The 18,726-nt window shown below is 44.4% G+C and overlaps 1 protein-coding gene across 4 annotated transcripts in view; it reads right to left on the reverse strand.

The window, feature by feature from the left end:
* The window catches only part of COASY (Coenzyme A synthase), a 639,852-nt gene that overhangs the window by 450,015 nt on the left and 171,111 nt on the right, over nucleotides 1-18,726 (reverse strand). The window lies entirely within an intron of this gene.

Here is an 18,726-nt window from a genome sequence, read left to right on the forward strand (position 1 = left end):
CCCCCAAGTCTGCCCCCCCAAGTCTGCCCCCCCAAGTCTGCCCCCCCAAGTCTGCCCCCCACTTGGATTATTCAGTTGGTACGCCTGAGCAGTGGCTAAGGGTAACATAAGGAGATTATAAAATGAGGAAATCCAATTCTTGGGATCCTGACCCAAGACCACTTGCACCAGGTACGACGACGAGTCACCGAATTGGGAATTGAGAGCATGGCGGAGTTGGAGGTAACGGAAGAACATATGATTAGGCAAACCAAAACTATCCTTGAGAGCCTGGAGTGATGTAATCGAGCCATTGACTATGACCTGTGAGAGAAATATAACTCCTCGAGCAATCCATAGGTTATAAAATCGCCAGCAGTCAGGAATTCAGGAAGTTGCGGGTGATCCCACAGTGGTGTGTTAGTGTGGAGTGTGGGGGCCTTAGTGTTGGACATGACCAGCTGCCACATTTTACAGCAATGGAATATGATGCGATGCCTGTTGCCCATATGAGGCAACTTATGGGTGCCACAGAATAGAACTTTAAAGGGATGGACCACTGGGCTAGAAACAGAAGAGCATACAAGGGTGGAGCACCGTTCCCTGTCTGCTTGGTTAAAGTAGAAGAAATGGGGTAATTGAGAGGCAATATAATACAGGGTGAGGTCGGGTTAAGCGGTGCCACCCAAGTGGACAGGACACTCCAGAGCTCGCCATACAAACATGTTGAGGACAGATTCCATGAATTTGAAGACCTGTATGGGGGATGTACAGGGGGGTGTGCCACAAAGGGTATAACAATTTGGGGAGAAGTATCATTTTCACCAAATACGTCCCATAATTCAGAGACAAAGTCGGGACCAGGTCGGGGTTTTGGCTTTTAAAGGGATCATATAGTGACTCTGAATTTAGAATTATGGCATGCTGTGGGGGCATCAACAGCCAATGGGAGGATTTGGGACATAGACCAGTTGATCTGCAATCCGGAATATGCACCAAATTGTTTAATGAGCTGCAGAGCCGCCTGGAGTGAAGGGTCGGCATCTTCCAGGTATAGGAGCATGTCATCCGCATAGAGACTGAGGACCTAGGTCAACCGTCCCATGCTGAGGACTTTGATTTCCGAACGTGCCCTGATGGTGATGTCAAGGGGCTTTACTGCTAGGGCGTATCGTAGTTGGGATATGGGGCAGCCCTGACGGGTACCATGGGATAAGGGGGAGGGGTCTGAAATTCTGCCATCAACCTGGGTCCAGGCAGTGGGAGCCTGGTAGAGGAGTTGGAGCCATTTAATAAATTTTGGGATGAAACCAAACCAGCGGAGACACTCCCACAGGTAGCTCCATTCCAGGGAGTAAACCGTCTTAGCAGCATCCAGGCTGATCACTACCCTGGATCCAGTATTCTCGTGTGTAGTTTGAAGATTCATAAAGAGCCTTTGGAGGTTGAATGCTGTGTTTCTGTTGGGCACAAATCCCATCTGATCGGGATGTATTAACCTCCCTGGCAGTAATCCAGAGTCTGGCTCGGGCTGGGATTTTAGTTCCACGAGCGGTAACCCCGAGCCAGACTCGGGATCGCATCGCTGGATACAAGAAGTTACTTACCTTGTCCCCTGGATCCAGCGATGTCCCCGCGCTATGTGATCGAGCTGTCCTCCGCTCGATTCACATAGTGCCCGAATGCCGCCGATCTCTGGTCCCTGCGATGTTACAATGCACGGGAGCGGAGATCGGCGCCAAATTCAAAAAAGTAAAAACCCACACAGTACTGTAATCTTACAGATTACAGTACTGTATAAAAAAAATGACACACCCCTTTGTCCCTAGTGGTCTGTGCAGTGCCCTGCATGCACTTTTATATTATAAATACTGTTTTTTTTCTGCCTGGAATTTGGAGATTGCCCATAGCAACCAAAAACTGTCCCTTTATGACAAATGTGATTTTAGACCAACTAGAAAACAGCGATAATAAATTATAATCACTTGCAGAATTGAGCGATAGCGATTTGTGGGGAAATTTGTCATTAAAAAACACTAAATCTAATGACAGCGACAGTTCTGCAAATGAGTAAATTTCAGTGTTTTTGGATTTGATTACATTATTGATTTATTATATTATAAACTTTATCATACCCGGGATGTCTGCTAGACTCTGGTTTGAACAGATTTAAGAGAGCTATTCTTAAGAATTACAGGACTACAATATAAAACGCCAAATTTCCATGCAAAAGAATTGTACCGCTTTCAGCACCTAAAACCAGAACTAATCATACCGCCAGGGAGGTTAAGCCAAGTATTACTTTATTAAGCCTCATGGGCAAAAATTTTGGCTAAGATCTTGACATCTAACTTCAGGAGAGAGATGGGGCAATAACGACTCAGGAAAGAGTGGATTCTTCCCGGGTTTGGGTATTAAGACAATAAGAGCTCCACCCTCAGATACTGGATACCGGGGCCTATAGTTAAGGTGGGCCATATAAGCAGTTTACCCGCAAGTTCACTGTGCTCAAAGATATGTTGCTTACTAAAGAAAATTCCCCATTTAGCTTTTGCAAAGTGTAGTTGGTCAGTAACTCTAGACTGTAGTCTCACAAAAGAAGCGTTGTCCGAGGATGGGTCAGTGAGAAACACCTGCTCGAGAGAGACCAGGCATTCCTCCACCTGTTTGAGTGCAAGTTTGGATGGGGCCTTGTGCCTATTGATGCATGTAGAAAGGATCATATGGGCATGTAACTTGAGGGGCTCCCATAGCACCCCAACCGATGCCAACCCCTGGTTGGCAAAAAAAAAAAAATAAGGCGGACCTATTCTCACTGGATACTCTTCAGGTCCAACATAGTGGGTTCAGCTTTCATATACGCGCCATAAGGAAAGTTGGCAAATATATGGTCACCCAATATGGGGAGTAGTCAGAGAGCAATGTAGCGGGCGGTACCTTGCCAGAATCCAGGTCTAATAAACAGGCAGTTCACTAATGAGTCAGCTGCGTTCTGGACTTTAAGCAATCACCAGATAAAGGCTCTAGGTTCCCAGTTGGAGATGACTCCACCCTGCAGACAGGAGGTCTGGGCATGGGAGTCAGTAGGGCTTCACCTAGGATAGAGAGGTGGGAGCTAATGTAGCACAAGGCTACTTGCTGTATGCACAGAGGTGGGAGACAGACCAAGGCCCTAAAGCGTAAGGCCTGAACTGAAATACTGAATACCCCTGCGAGGGAATCCTCTGTTTTGAACTTTCATTTACATAAAAGTGGGCAAACAAGCCCTGAAACGGATAAAAGCGAGTGCTGTTGTCCTTAAAGCGCTATACTTAGAGTGAACCCCTGACAGGACCCCAACACCAAACCCCACATTAAAGCAGGTCTGGCAATAGAGTGGGTAAAACTAGGAGAAGTAGGTCAATGTGGGACAAGACAAAGTGTGAAGGAGTGAAGGTACTTGTGCCTCCAGGTGTCAATCATGGTAAACTCCAAGAAGAACCTCCCAAACCTGGCAATTGAGGGTTGAGGCGACACTGGGGTAGTGGAACCAAGTCTATCAAGACTGGGGTTTATTGTTATGTTAAAGTCCCCCAACCATATAGTGGGTGCCTCGGGGTGTTCACCCATAAAGGCCACTCCCTCTTGTAGGGCAGGGAATTGAAACAGTGGTGGAATATAGAATGTCATCAGAAGAACTTCCAATCCACTGATGGTGGCATGTAAAAATAGAGACCGGCCCTGGGGGATTAGTTGGCCTGTATGCAGAATGCATTATTAGTTTACATATCAGGAAATACAATGCAGCACACATTCAGCTCAGTACACTGTCCATACATGTCAATAAATGCCTGAGAAATTGTGAATGTGAGTAGCAATGCCTCATGGGACATGTAGTCCTGGCAGGAAGCGAGTCAGACTTTTTTTTTTACCTTGCTATAGGGGCACTTTATACTATACTTTGTAGCTTGCAATTGGGATGCTCTTTAGTCAGGAGGAGCCAGAAGCGTCGGTGGGGGACCTCAGAAGAGGAGGATCGGGACTGCAGGTAAGTATAACATGCTTGTTTAACCACTTTCAGACCGGACCATTTTGCTGGTAAATGACCAGAGGTCTTTTTACACTTTGGCACTGCGCTGCTTTAACTGGTAATTGCGCGGTCATGCAATGTTGTACCCAAACAAAATTTGCGTCCTTTTCTTCCCACAAATAGAGCTTTCTTTTGATGGTATTTGATTGCCTCTGCGATTTTTATTTTTTGCGATATAAACGTAAAAAGACCGCAAATTTTGAAAAAAAATGATATTTTCTACTTTTTGTTATTAGAAAAATCCAATAAACTCAATTTTAGTCATACATTTAGGCCAAAATGTATTCAGCCACATGTCTTTGGTAAAAAAAAAAGTCAATAATTGTATATTTATTGGTTTGCGCAAAAGTTGTCACATCTACAAACTAAGGTACGTTTTCTGGAATTTACGCAGCTTTTAGTTTACGACTGCCTATCTCATTTCTTGAGGTGCTAAAATGACAGGGCAGTACAAAACCCCCCCAAATGACCCCATTTTGGAAAGTAGACCCCCTAAGGAAATTGATAAGAGGCATGTTGAGCCCATTGAATATTTTATTTTTTTGCCTCAAGCGATTGAATAATGACAAAAAAAAAATTTTTTTTTTTTTTTTACACAAAGTTGTCACTAAATGATATATTGCTCACACATGCTATGGGCGTATGTGAAATGACACCCCAAAATAAATTCTGCTGCTTCTCCTGAGTACGGGGATACCACATATGTGGGACTTTTTGGGAGCCTAGCCGCGTACAGGGCCCCGAAAACCAAGCACCGCCTTCAGGCTTTCTAAGGGCGTAAATTTTTGATTTCACGCCTCACTACCTATTACAGTTTTGAAGGCCATAAAATGCCAAGATGGCACAAAACCCCCACAAATGACCCCATTTTAGAAAGTAGACACCCCAAGCTATTTGCTGAGAGGCATGTTGAGTCCATGGAATATTTTATATTTTGCCACAAGTTGCGGGAAAATTACAAACTTTTTTTTTTTTTTTTTTTTTTTTCACAAAGTTGTCACTAAATGATATATTGCTCATGCATGCCATGGGCATATGTGAAATGACACCCCAAAATAAATTCTGCTGCTTCTCCTGAGTACGGGGATACCACATATGTGGGACTTTTTGGGAGCCTAGCCGCGTACGGGGCCCCGAAAACCAAGCACCGCCTTCAGGCTTTCTAAGGGCGTAATTTTTTGAGTTCACTTCTCACTACCTATTACAGTTTTGAAGGCCATAAAATGCCAAGATGGCACAAAACCCCCACAAATGACCCCATTTTAGAAAGTAGACACCCCAAGCTATTTGCTGAGAGGCATGTTGAGTCCATGGAATATTTTATATTTTGCCACAAGTTGCGGGAAAATTACAAACTTTTTTTTTTTTTCACAAAGTTGTCACTAAATGATATATTGCTCACGCATGCCATGGGCATATGTGAAATGACACCCCAAAATAAATTCTGCTGCTTCTCCTGAGTACGGGGATACCACATATGTGGGACTTTTTGGGAGCCTAGCCGCGTACGGGGCCCCAAAAACCAAGCACCGCCTTCAGGCTTTCTAAGGGCGTTACAGTTTTGAAGGCCATAAAATGCCAAGATGGCACAAACCCCCCCCCCCCCAAATGACCCCATTTTAGAAAGTAGACACCCCTAAATTTAGGGGTACACTAGTGAGACTAGGTAATAAATGGCGGGTGCCCTGAAACTATAAAAAAATAACTAACCAACCAGCGTCACCTGTAACAGTTATATGGTGATCACTGGTGAAAGGGTTAACTAGGGGGCAATCAGGGGGCTTTATGCGGTAGTATATGGGGGTCCCTGGCGCTATAAAAAGCTGCGGCGAACCTAAATACCTACCTGCCTAACTAGCGTCACCTGTGACACTAATACAGCGATCAGAAAAACGATCGCTTATTAGGCTGGGTTCACACTGGAGCGATGCGGGAACGCCACGAATGCGCGGCGGGTTCCCGCATCGCATGCCTCCCGGCGGCAGTTCACACTGCCCTATGCGAACTGCTGGGAGTGTCAGTGAAATGTTAATGACACCCCCAGATCAGTTCGCATATCGCAGTGCGATCTGCAAACTTGGATCGCATGGTGTGAACACCCATGCGATCCGATTCTGCTGCGGACCAAAAAAAGGGTCCCGTGCGAGTTTGCGGCGGGTGCGGCGGGTGCGACACGAATTCAGCCATACTATCTGTATAGCTGAACTCGAATCGCACAGAGATCGGATGTGATTTGCACTGCAGTGCGGTGCGAATCACATCCGTTCTCATAAACCGCTGCAATGTGAACCCAGCCTTAGTGACACTGGCGACGGGGGGTGATCACGGGGTTAAACCTTTATTGGGGGGGTTAGGGGGGTACCTTAGAACTAAAGGGGGCTAACCCTAACTGCCCTAACAGTTATTAGTCACAAATGACACCTGCCGGGTGATCAGGGGGTTAAACCTTTATTGGGTAATAAATGGCGGGTGCCCTGAAACTATAAAAAAATAACTAACCAACCAGCGTCACCTGTAACAGTTATATGGTGATCACTGGTGAAAGGGTTAACTAGGGGGCAATCAGGGGGCTTTATGCGGTAGTATATGGGGGTCCCTAGCGCTATAAAAAGCTGCGGCGAACCTAAATACCTACCTGCCTAACTAGCGTCACCTGTGACACTAATACGGCGATCAGAAAAATGATCGCTTATTAGGCTGGGTTCACACTGGAGCGATGCGGAAACGCCGCGAATCCGCGGCGGGTTCCCGCATCGCATGCCTCCCGGCGGCAGTTCACACTGCCCTATGCGAACTGCTGGGAGTGTCAGTGAAATGTTACTGACACCCCCAGATCAGTTCGCATATCGCAGTGCGATCTGCAAACTCGGATCGCATGGTGTGAACACCCATGCGATCCGATTCTGCTGCGGGCCAAAAAAAGGGTCCCGTGCGAATTTGCGGCGGGTGCGGCGGGTGTGGCGGGTGTGGCGGGTGCGGCGAATGGCTGAACTCGAATCGCACAGAGATCGGATGTGATTTGCACTGCAGTGCGGTGCGAATCACATTCGTTCTCATAAACCGCTGCAATGTGAACCCAGCCTTAGTGACACTGGCGACGGGGGGTGATCACGGGGTTAAACCTTTATTGGGGGGGTTAGGGGGGTACATTAGAACTAAAGGGGGCTAACCCTAACTGCCCTAACAGTTATTACAGTCACAAATGACACCAATGCAAAAAAAAAAAAAAAATGACATTGGTGTCACTGTGACTGGGGGGCAGGGGTAATTGGGGGGGTGATCGGGGGGTAAAGGGGGGGTGTGAGTGTGCCTGGCATGTTCTACTGTGTGTGGGATGTGTTGGTGCAACTCACTGATCCGCTCTCCTCCGTGTCGGAACGAAAAATACTGACACGGAGGAGAGAATACATCACTTCCTCTCCTGTGTTTACATTACAGGAGAGGAAGTGATGTCACCGGGGATTTCCATTCGTCGGGAGCGATCGCGAGGGGGTGGCCATGAATGAATGGCCGTCCCCTCGTCCGGGATCGCTCCCGAACGAAAACCGACCGCCGCAGGCACCGGGCGGGGGCCCGATCGGGCCCCCGACCCGCGGGAGGCAAAGGACGTACATGTATGTGCTTATGCCTGCCCGTGCCATTCTGCCGACGTACATCGGCGTGCGGCGGTCGGCAAGTGGTTAAAAAACAAAAAAACACACTTCAAAAGACTGTGCAGGGATGATCAGAATCTGAACCCAGAGAAAGTGGAGGCTGATAGACTGGAGGTAATAGAAGGAATTACAATTACATTTAAAGTAAACTTTTACCAGTACAGGCAGTCCCCGGGTTAAAAACACAATAGGGACTGTTTGTTTTAAGTGAAGTTTGTGTGGAAGTCGGAACAGTGCATTTTTAAGTGCAACTTCAGCCTGTGCAGGGATGTGGGATGTTATGGGTGCTTCTGGGCCATGCAGTACTGGCAGTGTGGGATGTGTCCGACACTGCCAGATAGCTGCTCTGAGGTATCCAGGAGCAGCATGGAGCACAAGCGGCCAGCATTGAGGTCCGTTCATACGTAGGAGTCATTTGTGACTTGCTCTGCTCTCTTTATTCTATAAAATAGCTCATTTTAGTTTTTTAACCCCATTATGACAGGTGATACAAAAAAAAAGGAGCAAGCATGCTGCTACTAAACGTCTTAGGCCTGGTTCACACCTATGCGTTTTTTTGGTGCTTTTTGCAGAAACCCAATTAATTTAACATTATTTCCTATATCCACATTCAATTCTATGCTTTCTTCAGCCGCTGTGTATTTGGAAAGGGTCAAATACTTTTTTCAATGTAAAATGGTGCTTTTTTAGTTCAATAGACTTCAAAGGAGAAGCTGCAGAAAAGCACGTAGTGCGATGTTGCCATGATTTGCGTTTAATCTGCCAACAACAAATTGGCCAAAAAAAACAAAAATGCAAATTGAAGCAAAATCACGCGTGCAAAAACACACAGAAAAGAGCACTGCTAACTGCAAGCCTTATGCTGGCCATACACATATTGATTTTCAGCAAGAATATTCATTACGAATAATCTTTGTGCATTTGATTAATGAAAGAACGTAGTTTGGAAATGTCACTTGCTTTTAAAATTCAGTTTTAAAATTAATGGAATTTCTGAATGAAAACCATACACCGATAGAAAATTCCATTGACCAAGATGTTTTCTATACTGCTCCTTCAATTTTACCCGTCACTGTGGTTGAAAACAAATGTCGATTTGATCCCACTAACGATTAGAAAATCAACAGACATTATTGAAATAATTTTTTTTTTTTGAAGAAAGACATGGTTTTTGTATGGCCAGCATAAGTGGCAGCAAGCACGGGTAGCTTATCAAGCCACCTGCCTATGACAAGGGAGTCTGTCATAAACAATATATTACAGTTCTGTCTGATAATCAGGAAAGCAGTCTAATTTTCTTTAAACGCGTTTTTTTTTTTTTTTTTATCTCTGAGTCTGATGATATTCACCAAATTCAACCTTTAATAGTATATACAGTATATCTCTTCTGTGTTATTCTCAGAGAAGATTAGAGATTTTGCTCCCTAACCATATAGTTGGTTATTTATCTTTACCACTGCATAGAGATATTTAAGAATAAATTCCTTTATTTTTTTTTACTTTTTTTTTTTTTAATATGTATAGTTTAAAATAAGTATGGTGTATATATTTAGTTAAGGTTATTATGCGGCCAACTAATCGATTATGAAAATAATCGTTAATTGCAGCCCTACACATGAACCTTGCCTGCACTGGACAAGCATGGCAGAACAAACAACTGCCTCTGTGGGGGCAGAGGCTGGCCGGGGAAACAAAGCTTGAAGAGTCAATGGTAGCAGCCAGAACTGTGAAAAAAAAACATGGTTTCAAGTGTGATCTTTGTGTTCTTGAGAGTGGCTAGTAACTGAGGACTGCAAAACGGCGCAGAGTGAAACATTTTTTAAAAGTTCAGGGTGATCCGACAATACGCCTGAGGTTTGCAAGGATCAATATTGTATGGGGGGGGGGGGGGGGGGGGGGTTTGGTAGGAAAAGTTCCGGGATATGCGACAGGGGCAAAGGATGAGGATAGCCCCGGGACTGGCCAGGAGGAATCAAAGTGTAAGCAAGCAGGGGTATTAGCCGGAAAAACTCACAGTTCACGGAGAATTGGCCAATCTGGAGCAATAGGAGTCAAAGGAAAAGAAAAAAAAAATTAAGATTAGGTCCAGCTGCTTCTCTGTGCTCCAGCCATGACAAAACCGCTGCAGGATCCTCAAAGAACTGGGCCTTGCCATCACAGACTTCATAGAGTCTCGCTGGGAATAACAGTGCATATGTCAGATAGTGGATGCGTAGTTGTCGTTTAGCCTCAGCAAACTGTGTTCTTTTCAAGAAATCTGGGAATACTGCAATATGGACGTTGCCAATGGGTAGGTTTCCTCTTTCATGTGCTAGCCGCAGAATAGCATCCCAGTCACAGTAGTTGAGGAATTTTGTGATAAAGGTGCGCAGGGGAACACCGCTTGGTGGAGGGCATGCAGCCAGGCGATGATCACTCTCCACCACAAACATGGATGAGAAGGCCTCCCTGCTGAAGGTTTTGATGAGCAAGTTCTCAAGGAACATGAACGTGGGGGGGGTCTGAGTCTTCAACCCAAACAGGCAGATTCACAAAATGAAGGTTGCAGTTACAGTCTGCTCTCCATGTCATCTTACTTGCGGAGAACTGAATTGAGCTGTGCTGCAACCTTTCAGTTGTCACCTTCAGTGGTGCAATGTCATCTTCCACGTAGCTGATGCTGCACTCAGGCTCGATACTGTTTGTGGATGTCTTGCCTTATAATAGATGGGTCGACCTTCACCTCTATTTTTGAAGAGTAGACTAGCACAGGGAGATGGCCTCCATCACTCTAGCGGTGTCCCCTGTGGGTGGTTTTTCCTCCTCTGGAATAGGAGCGATACCATCTTCTACCGCCAGGTCCAGCTCCTCATGGCTGTACTCATCTAGCTTTACCAGGGCTCCGAAGGTTCGCTTCAGTGGCGACATGTAGACGGGAGTAAGGAGGAACACCGTGGGTAGCTTGGTGTAGCATTAGCATTACCCCTCAGGATCGGTATGAAGTATTAATTGAAGACGGAGCTCTTAGCCTGCACTCCCTACGCCATGCAGCTCCAGGCCACGCCCCCACACACACACCTTTTCTCAGATTTTAAGAACGTAGGTTTTCAGTTTTCATTTGATACTCGTTTATGCTTTTTTTTTTATAAGGGCTGATTCACACTGAAACACGCCTGTTCCCATGTGATCCAGTTCCGGTATGGACAGCCTATTCATTTGAATGGGCTACAAAACACATTGGAATGTGAAAAAGTAGCGCAAGCAATACCTTTGCAAAAAGCAAATGCTGCGTTTGGGGTGTCATTAACCATTTAAATGAATGATCGGTCTAAAGGCACTAGACAATGAAAAAAGTAGCACTTGCACCAATTTTAAAAATGCATTGTGCCAAACCGCATGGTATTGTGGTAACCATGCGATTTGGTGCTTGCAAAAATAGCATACGACTACTCCCATTCCCATAAAAAAAAAAACTTGACTTATTACAGAATTGTAAAATTATACACATAGACCACATAAATCGGAAGACCATATCTTCGCTACCCTGTTCCTATTATCTGGCTCACTTTTGTATCTTGATATGACACCAATGCTATATGGAACAGTGTCATAACTTAAATAAAAATAAAATAAGAAATATGTTTTCTGAAATTTGCACTTAAAACTGTCATTTTGTAACTTTTAGATATGCTGTCACGTCAGTAAATTTCAGTCTGGTAGGTTGGCAACACTGGCTCCTTATCCGTATGCAACAAACTTGAATGCCAGGCTAATGCATACTGAATCCATAATCATGGGAAAGTGAACCATACAGGCCTGCTTAGAAGTGTGAACCCTCAAGCCAGGAAGTCCGGTTGTAAAGTTAATAACTGAATAAGTTCCTCAACTGCTGTCCAGAGGAGGTAAACTGTAAATATGGAAAATGTCCCTGCAGGGATGTATTGAACTCCACATCCCTCAAACAGATGCATATGATGTTCAGTCCTAATTACACATGTATGTCGCTCCTGGTCCAGAGGTGGTCAGATATATAGGGAATTACCCCTCACATTGGTGTACTCACCCTCCCTCGCAGGAGCATCCATTCAATAAATTCAGAGGAAGTATTGGGACATAGTTTCCACAGTATAAGAACTCTGCAATAGTGTAGCATATAGGATACTGGCATATACCATATTGTTTATATAAACTGGCATATGCACAGTGAAAAAAAAAAACAATTCTGAAGACAGTCTCCTTAATCTTTCTCCAATCAGACAAAAAAAAGAGACTGCAGATCATATAAATAATATCATAAACTTCCTGTGTTGAATAGTATTCATATGGATGTCTTTGAAAAAGTACATTATACTCTTCAAAATGCACATAGCCATCCTTCCTAGGCAATGTCACAAGCCACAATGTTAATCCAATTGGACAATGAACAGAGCTTTATAGGTTGCACAAGCTACTGTCAGGCATCTCTCATATTCACAGGCATTCATATACAAGTCTTTAACCACTTACAGACCGGACCATTTTGCTGGCTAAAGACCAGACCACTTTTTGTGATTCGGCACTGCGTCGCTTTATTTGACAATTGTGCGGTCCTGCGACGTGGCTCCCAAACAAAATCAACGTCCTTTTTTCCCCACAAATAGAGCTTTCTTTTGGTGGAATTTGATAACCCCTGTGGTTTTTATTTTTTGCGCTATAAACAAAAATAGAGCGACAATTTTGAAAAAAAAAATGCATTATTTTTTACTTTTTGTTATATCGCCCAAAAATATATAAAAAAAAATTATTTTTCCCCTCAGTTTAGGCCAATATGTATTCTTCTACATATTTTTGGTAAAAAAAAAACAAACACAATAAGCGATTATTGATTGGTTTGCGCAAAAGTTATAGCGTTTACAAAATAGGGGATAGTTTTATGGCATTTTTATTAAACTTTTTTTTTTACCAGTAATGGCGGCGATCAGCGATTTTTATTGTGACTGCGACATTATGGCGGACACATCGGACATTTTTGACACATTTTTGGGACCATTGTCAATCACTGCTATACAAATGCAGCGATTCCTGTGTAAATGACACTGGCAGTGAAGGGGTTAACCAATGGGTGGCAGTGTAGGGGTTAAGTGTTCCTAGGGGTGTGTTACTAACTGTGGGGGGCTGGGCTTTCTTTTAGTGAACACTGATCTCTGCTCCAATCACATGGAGCAGAGATCAGCGTCACTTGTTGCTAGGCAGAACAGGGAGATGCTGTTTACAAACGGCATGTCTCTGTTCAGCCACCCTGTGAGATGATCGCGTGTATGTCCGCGGCGATAGAGTCCGCGGGACCCGCAACCGGACTCACGGGTGTCCCGACCAGCACGTGAGCACGCCGCCAGCACGTGAGCGCGCCGCCAGCGCGCTCGCGATGGTGGGGCGTCATTAAAGATTGGACGTACCTGTACGCCAATATGCCTGCCCGTGCCATTCTGCCGACGTACATCGGCGTGCGCCGGTCGGGAAGTGGTTAAAGAAGCACATGGTACTTATCAGGTGTGCGCCATCAGTTGTGGACAATCCTCACAGGGTGAAGCCATAGGTTCCAGGAGCCCTGCTGCTTCAGAGGCTACTACGAACAAATTAATGCATTTCCTCTCTTTATTCAAGAAATGCCCATCAAAATGGCAGATAAAAGCACCAACGTGCATGCGCTGTGCCGCAGTCATGGCGTCACAGTGCAGCACGTGTCGATTCACAGCTCAGTGACGTCACTAGGATCCACCATCTTTAAAACAATAAGAGGAAAGATAATTTGTTGGGCATAAGACATCTATTAGGGGAACTGTATCCTCAAAGTTCCCCACTAGGAAACAAAGTAGATTCATAATGCTCAACTCTCTAGTTGTTGTTTTTGTTACTTTACATAGCCCATACCTGCAGCTATTACATCAGTTTTTTCCCCCTATATACATGGCAGACAGGAAAGTGTATGCAGATGCAGTCTCAAAATACATCAAAACCACAACTTTCTCCTCCACTACACTTGCTTACTCCCTTTCGCTCCCCCACTGGCCAGATGTGTATATACATGCAATTCTCTCTCCATGACATTTTATAGATTCTTTTGTCAACCCCAGTTAGAAAATATTTTATTATCTCTTTTCATGTGACAACACCGAAGAAATTACACTTTGATACAATGTAATTTAGTGAGTGTACTGCTTGTATAACAGCGTAAATTTGCAGTCCCCTAAAAATATCTCAACACACAGCCATTAACCTCCCTGGCGGTATTCCCGAGTCTGGCTCGGGGTAAGATTTCATTACCGTAAGCGGTATTCCCGAGCCCGACTCGGGAGTATATCGCTGGATCCATGGAGGGGGTTACTTACCTTGTCCCCGTGATCCAGCGATGTCTCCCCCATGTGATCAGCGAGCCGCCGTGTCTCGCTCGATCTGTCACAGTGCCGAGCTCCGTTCCCTGCGAGTGTTGCGATGCACCAGGACAGAGTTCGGCGCCAAATTCAAAAAGTAAAAAACACAGTATAGATACAGTATGCTGTAATCTTACAGATTACAGTACTGTATCAAATAATTACACATCCCCTTTGTCCCTAGTGGTTTGGCCAGAGTCCTGCATGCAGTTTTATATTATAGATACTGTTCTTTATGCCAGGAAACTGGAGATTGTCCATAGCAACAAAAAAAATGTCTGTTTACATTAAAAGTGGTTATAGACCAGCTAGAAAACAGCGAAAATAAATTAGAATCACTAGCAGAATTGAGCAATAGTAATTTGTGGGGAAATTCGTCAAACACTAAGCCCGGGTTCACACCAGTGCGGTGTGAATTCTAGCTACATTTTCTCTGTGAAGAGAAAAAGCAGCTGTTCAGCAGTGCCGCTCCCTTCTATCTGCGCATCAGCTGAGCAGGGAGAGGGGGGAGAGGAGGGGAGGTGAAGTGAGAAGGAGATATTTCTTATTCAGAACGCAATGCATCTGCAAAATCAGATGCGTTCACCTAGAGGATAATGTGCTTGTAATTCGCACCGCAATGCCCAGAAAATGCACACTTTTTTGTGCAATGCGCAGTGCTAATGCAATGCACATATGTGAACAAGATACATTAATTTGAATGCATTTTAAAATGTCCTGCGCATTGGATGTGGTGTAAGCCGCATCTAATTCGCATAGGTGTGAACGGGGGCTAAAAGTAATGACAGCGACAATTCTGCAACTCGGTACATTTCAGTGTTTTTGATTTGATTACATTATTGAGAGATAGAGATAATATATATATATATATATATATATATATATATATATATATATATATATATATATACAGTGGTGTGAAAAAGTTTTTGCCCCCTTCCTCATTTCCTGTTCCTTTGCATGTTTGTCACACTTAAGTGTTTCGGAACATCAAACCAATTTAAACAATAGTCAAGGACAACACAAGTAAACACAAAATGAAATTTGTAAATGAATGTGTTTATTATTAAAGGTGAAAAAAAATCCAAACCATCATGGCCCTGTGTGAAAAAGTGATTGCCCCCCTTGTTAAAACATACTATAACTGTGGTTGTCCACACCTGAGTTCAATTTCTCTAGCCACACCCAGGCCTGATTATTGCCACACCTGTTCACAATCAAGGCATCACTTAAATAGGAGCTGCTTGGCACAGTAAGGTCCACCAGAAGATCCTTAAAAGCTACACATCATGCCGAGACCCAAAGAAATTCAGGAACAATTGAGAAAGAAAGTAATTGAGATCTATCAGTCTGGAAAGGGTTATAAAGCCATTTCCAAAGCTTTGGGAATCCAGCGAACCACAATGAGAGCCATTATCCACAAATGGCGAAGACATGGAACAGTGGTGAACCTTCCCAGGAGTGGCCGGCCGCCCAAAATTACCCCAAGAGCGCAGCGACGACTCATCCAAGAGGTCACAAAAGACCCCACAACAACGTCCAAGGAACTGCAGGCCTCACTTGCCTCAGTTAAGGTCAGCTTTCATGCCTCCACCATCAGGAAAAGACTGGGCAAAAATGGCCTGCATGGCAGAGTTCCAAGGGGAAAACCACTGCTGAGCAAAAAGAACATCAAAGCTCGTCTCAATTTCTCCACAACACATCTTGATGATCCCCAAGACTTTTGGGACAACATTCTGTGGACCGATGAGACAAAAGTGGAACTCTTTGGAAGGTGTGTGTCCAAGTATATCTGGCGTAGAAGGAACACTGCATTTCATAAAAAGAACATTATACCAACAGTAAAATATGGTGGTGGTAGTGTGATGGTCTGGGGCTGTTTTGCTGCTTCAGGACCTGGAAGACTTGCCGTGATAAAAGGAACTATGAATTCTGCTGTCTACCAAGAGATCCTGAAGGAGAATGTCCGACCATCTGTTCGTGTACTCAAGCTGAAACGAACTTGGGTTCTGTAGCAGGACAATGATCCTAAACACACCAGCAAGTCCACCACCGAATGGCTGAAGAAAAACAAAATGAAGACTTTGGAGTGGCCTAGCCAAATTCCTGACCTGAGTCCTATTGAGATGTTGTGGTATGACCTTAAAAAGGCCGTTCATGCTCGAAAACCCTCTAATGTAACTGAATTAGGACAATTCTGCAAAGATGAGTGGGCCAAAATTCCTCCAGGACGCTGTAAAAGCCTCATTGCACGTTATCGCAAACGCTTGGTTGCAGTTGTTGCTGCTAAGGGTGGCCCAACCAGTTATTAGGTTTAGGGGGCAATCACTTTTTCACACAGGGCCATGATGGTTTGGATTTTTTTTCACCTTTAATAATAAACACCTTCATTTACAAATTGCATTTTGTGTTTACTTGTGTTGTCCTTGACTATTGTTTAAATTGGTTTGATGTTCCGAAACACTTAAGTGTGACAAACATGCAAAGGAACAGGAAATGAGGAATGGGGCAAACACTTTTTCACACCACTGTACATACATATACATATATACACACACACACCATTTCATATTTCAAATTTTATCATACTCGGGATGTCTATTAGACTTGTTTGGATTTATTTAAGTGATTTCTAAGAACAGGCCTACAATATAAAACACCAAATTTCCATGCAAAATAATGGTACCGCTTTCAGCACCTAAAGTCTGAAATAATCATACCGCCAGGGAGGTTAATGTCGAAACCGCTGGCAACAAAAACGGTACCTACCTAAGTGAAAATGCCCAAATTGGTCTCAATTAAATTCCCTGGTAATGTGCCTTTGATTTTGTTAGAAAGTTTTACTACTCTGGGAAGAGCGAATTCCCCAGCACAGCCTCTTCATCATACCCCTCTCCTCTTCTGAAAGTGTTAGGCCTCTTGTACACAGGAGCTGCTAAACTCACGTTTAGGAGCAGTTGGGCGATTGTTTCAGCAGCCCCTAAACTCTTAGCCCTTGTACACACGGTCAGAGATTCCGACGGAATGTGTCCGATTGGACCGTATTGTCGGATAATCCGACTGTGTGTAGACTCCATCGGACTGTTTCCGTCTGAATATCCGACGGACCAAGTTTTCCAACTTGTCTATAAAATTTTCCGACAACATGCTCTGATCGGACCTTGTCCGATCATGTGTAGAGAATTCCGATCGGACAAAGTGTCACGCATGCTCAGATCAAATTCCTACACCAAAGGTATTGGCTACTGGCCTGCCCGTCGTAACAAAATTACATCATCACGTTCTGAACGATCAGATTTTCCGACAACTGTGTCGGACCATGTGTATGCAACAGTTTCGGACAAAATCCGACAGATTTGGTTGTCGGAATGTCCGACCGTGTGTACAAGGGCTTACTGTTACCCTACGTGCACACATACAATCATTTAAAGTAGTTTAGAGGCTGTTGAGTTTACTGACATGTTTTTGAAAGCAGATAAATCACGTACAGGACTGTAGTTTACCGGCATTTCAAACGCTAAATGCTTGTAACTTCTTGTAAACATTAAAACAGCGTTAAGAGAAACCTGCGTGGGGTCTCCCCCTAAAAACATACCACAATATTGAGTCTGGTATGGATTTTGAGGGAAAGGCCCCAAGCCAGAAAAGGGAAAAAGATAGGATTTTAGTACTCATCGTAAAAAATACTTCTCTGAAGTTCATTGAAGGACACCACTCCATTAAATCTGGACCATAGGGTTATTACGCCACATTCAGGAGAGGACTAGGCAGAACATGTAATACATATGAAAAAAAAAACTGTACAGTACCGCCCAGGGGGTGGTCCCTCTGGCTATAACACCTGAGTTGCAGGAAGCAGGCTGAGTACGTCAACAAGCGGTATAATGTAAAATAACAGGAGGGGTGGGTGTGTGTCCGTCAATGAACTTCAGATAAAAGGATTTTACGGTGAGTACAAAAATCCTATTTTCTCCTTCGTTCATTGACGTACACAGCTCCATGAAATCTTGACTGTAGGGACGTCCCCAAGCAGTGTCAGAACGAGGGGTGGAAAAAGTAAACATAACTTCATCCACAACCAGAGGTGCTCCTCAACAGAGAAGTCACCATCTGAACCGACCGCATTAGAACTTGCGGTCAACATGTGCATCAGAATGCATTGACAACCAAAATGTAACTTTCTCTTGCAACAATTACACGGCCGCCTGCAAAACTTTGCGACCAAAGCAAGCATCTGAAGATGTGCTTACATCAACTTTGTAGAACTTTGTGAAAGTGTGACCAGACAACCACCTTACACACCAGGGAGACAGACGCTTGATATCGGAAAGCCCAAGAGGTCCCAATTGCCCTGGTGGAATGGGCCGTGAAAGAAAAAAGGGGGGCACCTGCCCCTTCAAGGTGTAAGCCGAAACCACGATCTGTCTGATCCACATCTGATCCTGATTTTTTGGACCAGCTACCAAATCGTACAGAGAATCTGACTTCCGAAAGGGAGCCGTGGTAGACAAATATACCCTCAGTGCCTGGACCAAGTCCAGGGAATGGAGGGCCACCTCCTTAGGGTGTGTCGGCTTAGGACACAGATGGTAACACAATGTCGTCAATGAGATGGAAGGCCAAAACCACCTTTGGA

This window comes from Lithobates pipiens, unplaced genomic scaffold, assembly GCF_037356315.1.
Source record: "Lithobates pipiens isolate NorthernLeopardFrog02 unplaced genomic scaffold, aLitPip1_a1.2 Scaffold_28, whole genome shotgun sequence".
Taxonomy (NCBI): Eukaryota; Metazoa; Chordata; class Amphibia; order Anura; family Ranidae; genus Lithobates; species Lithobates pipiens.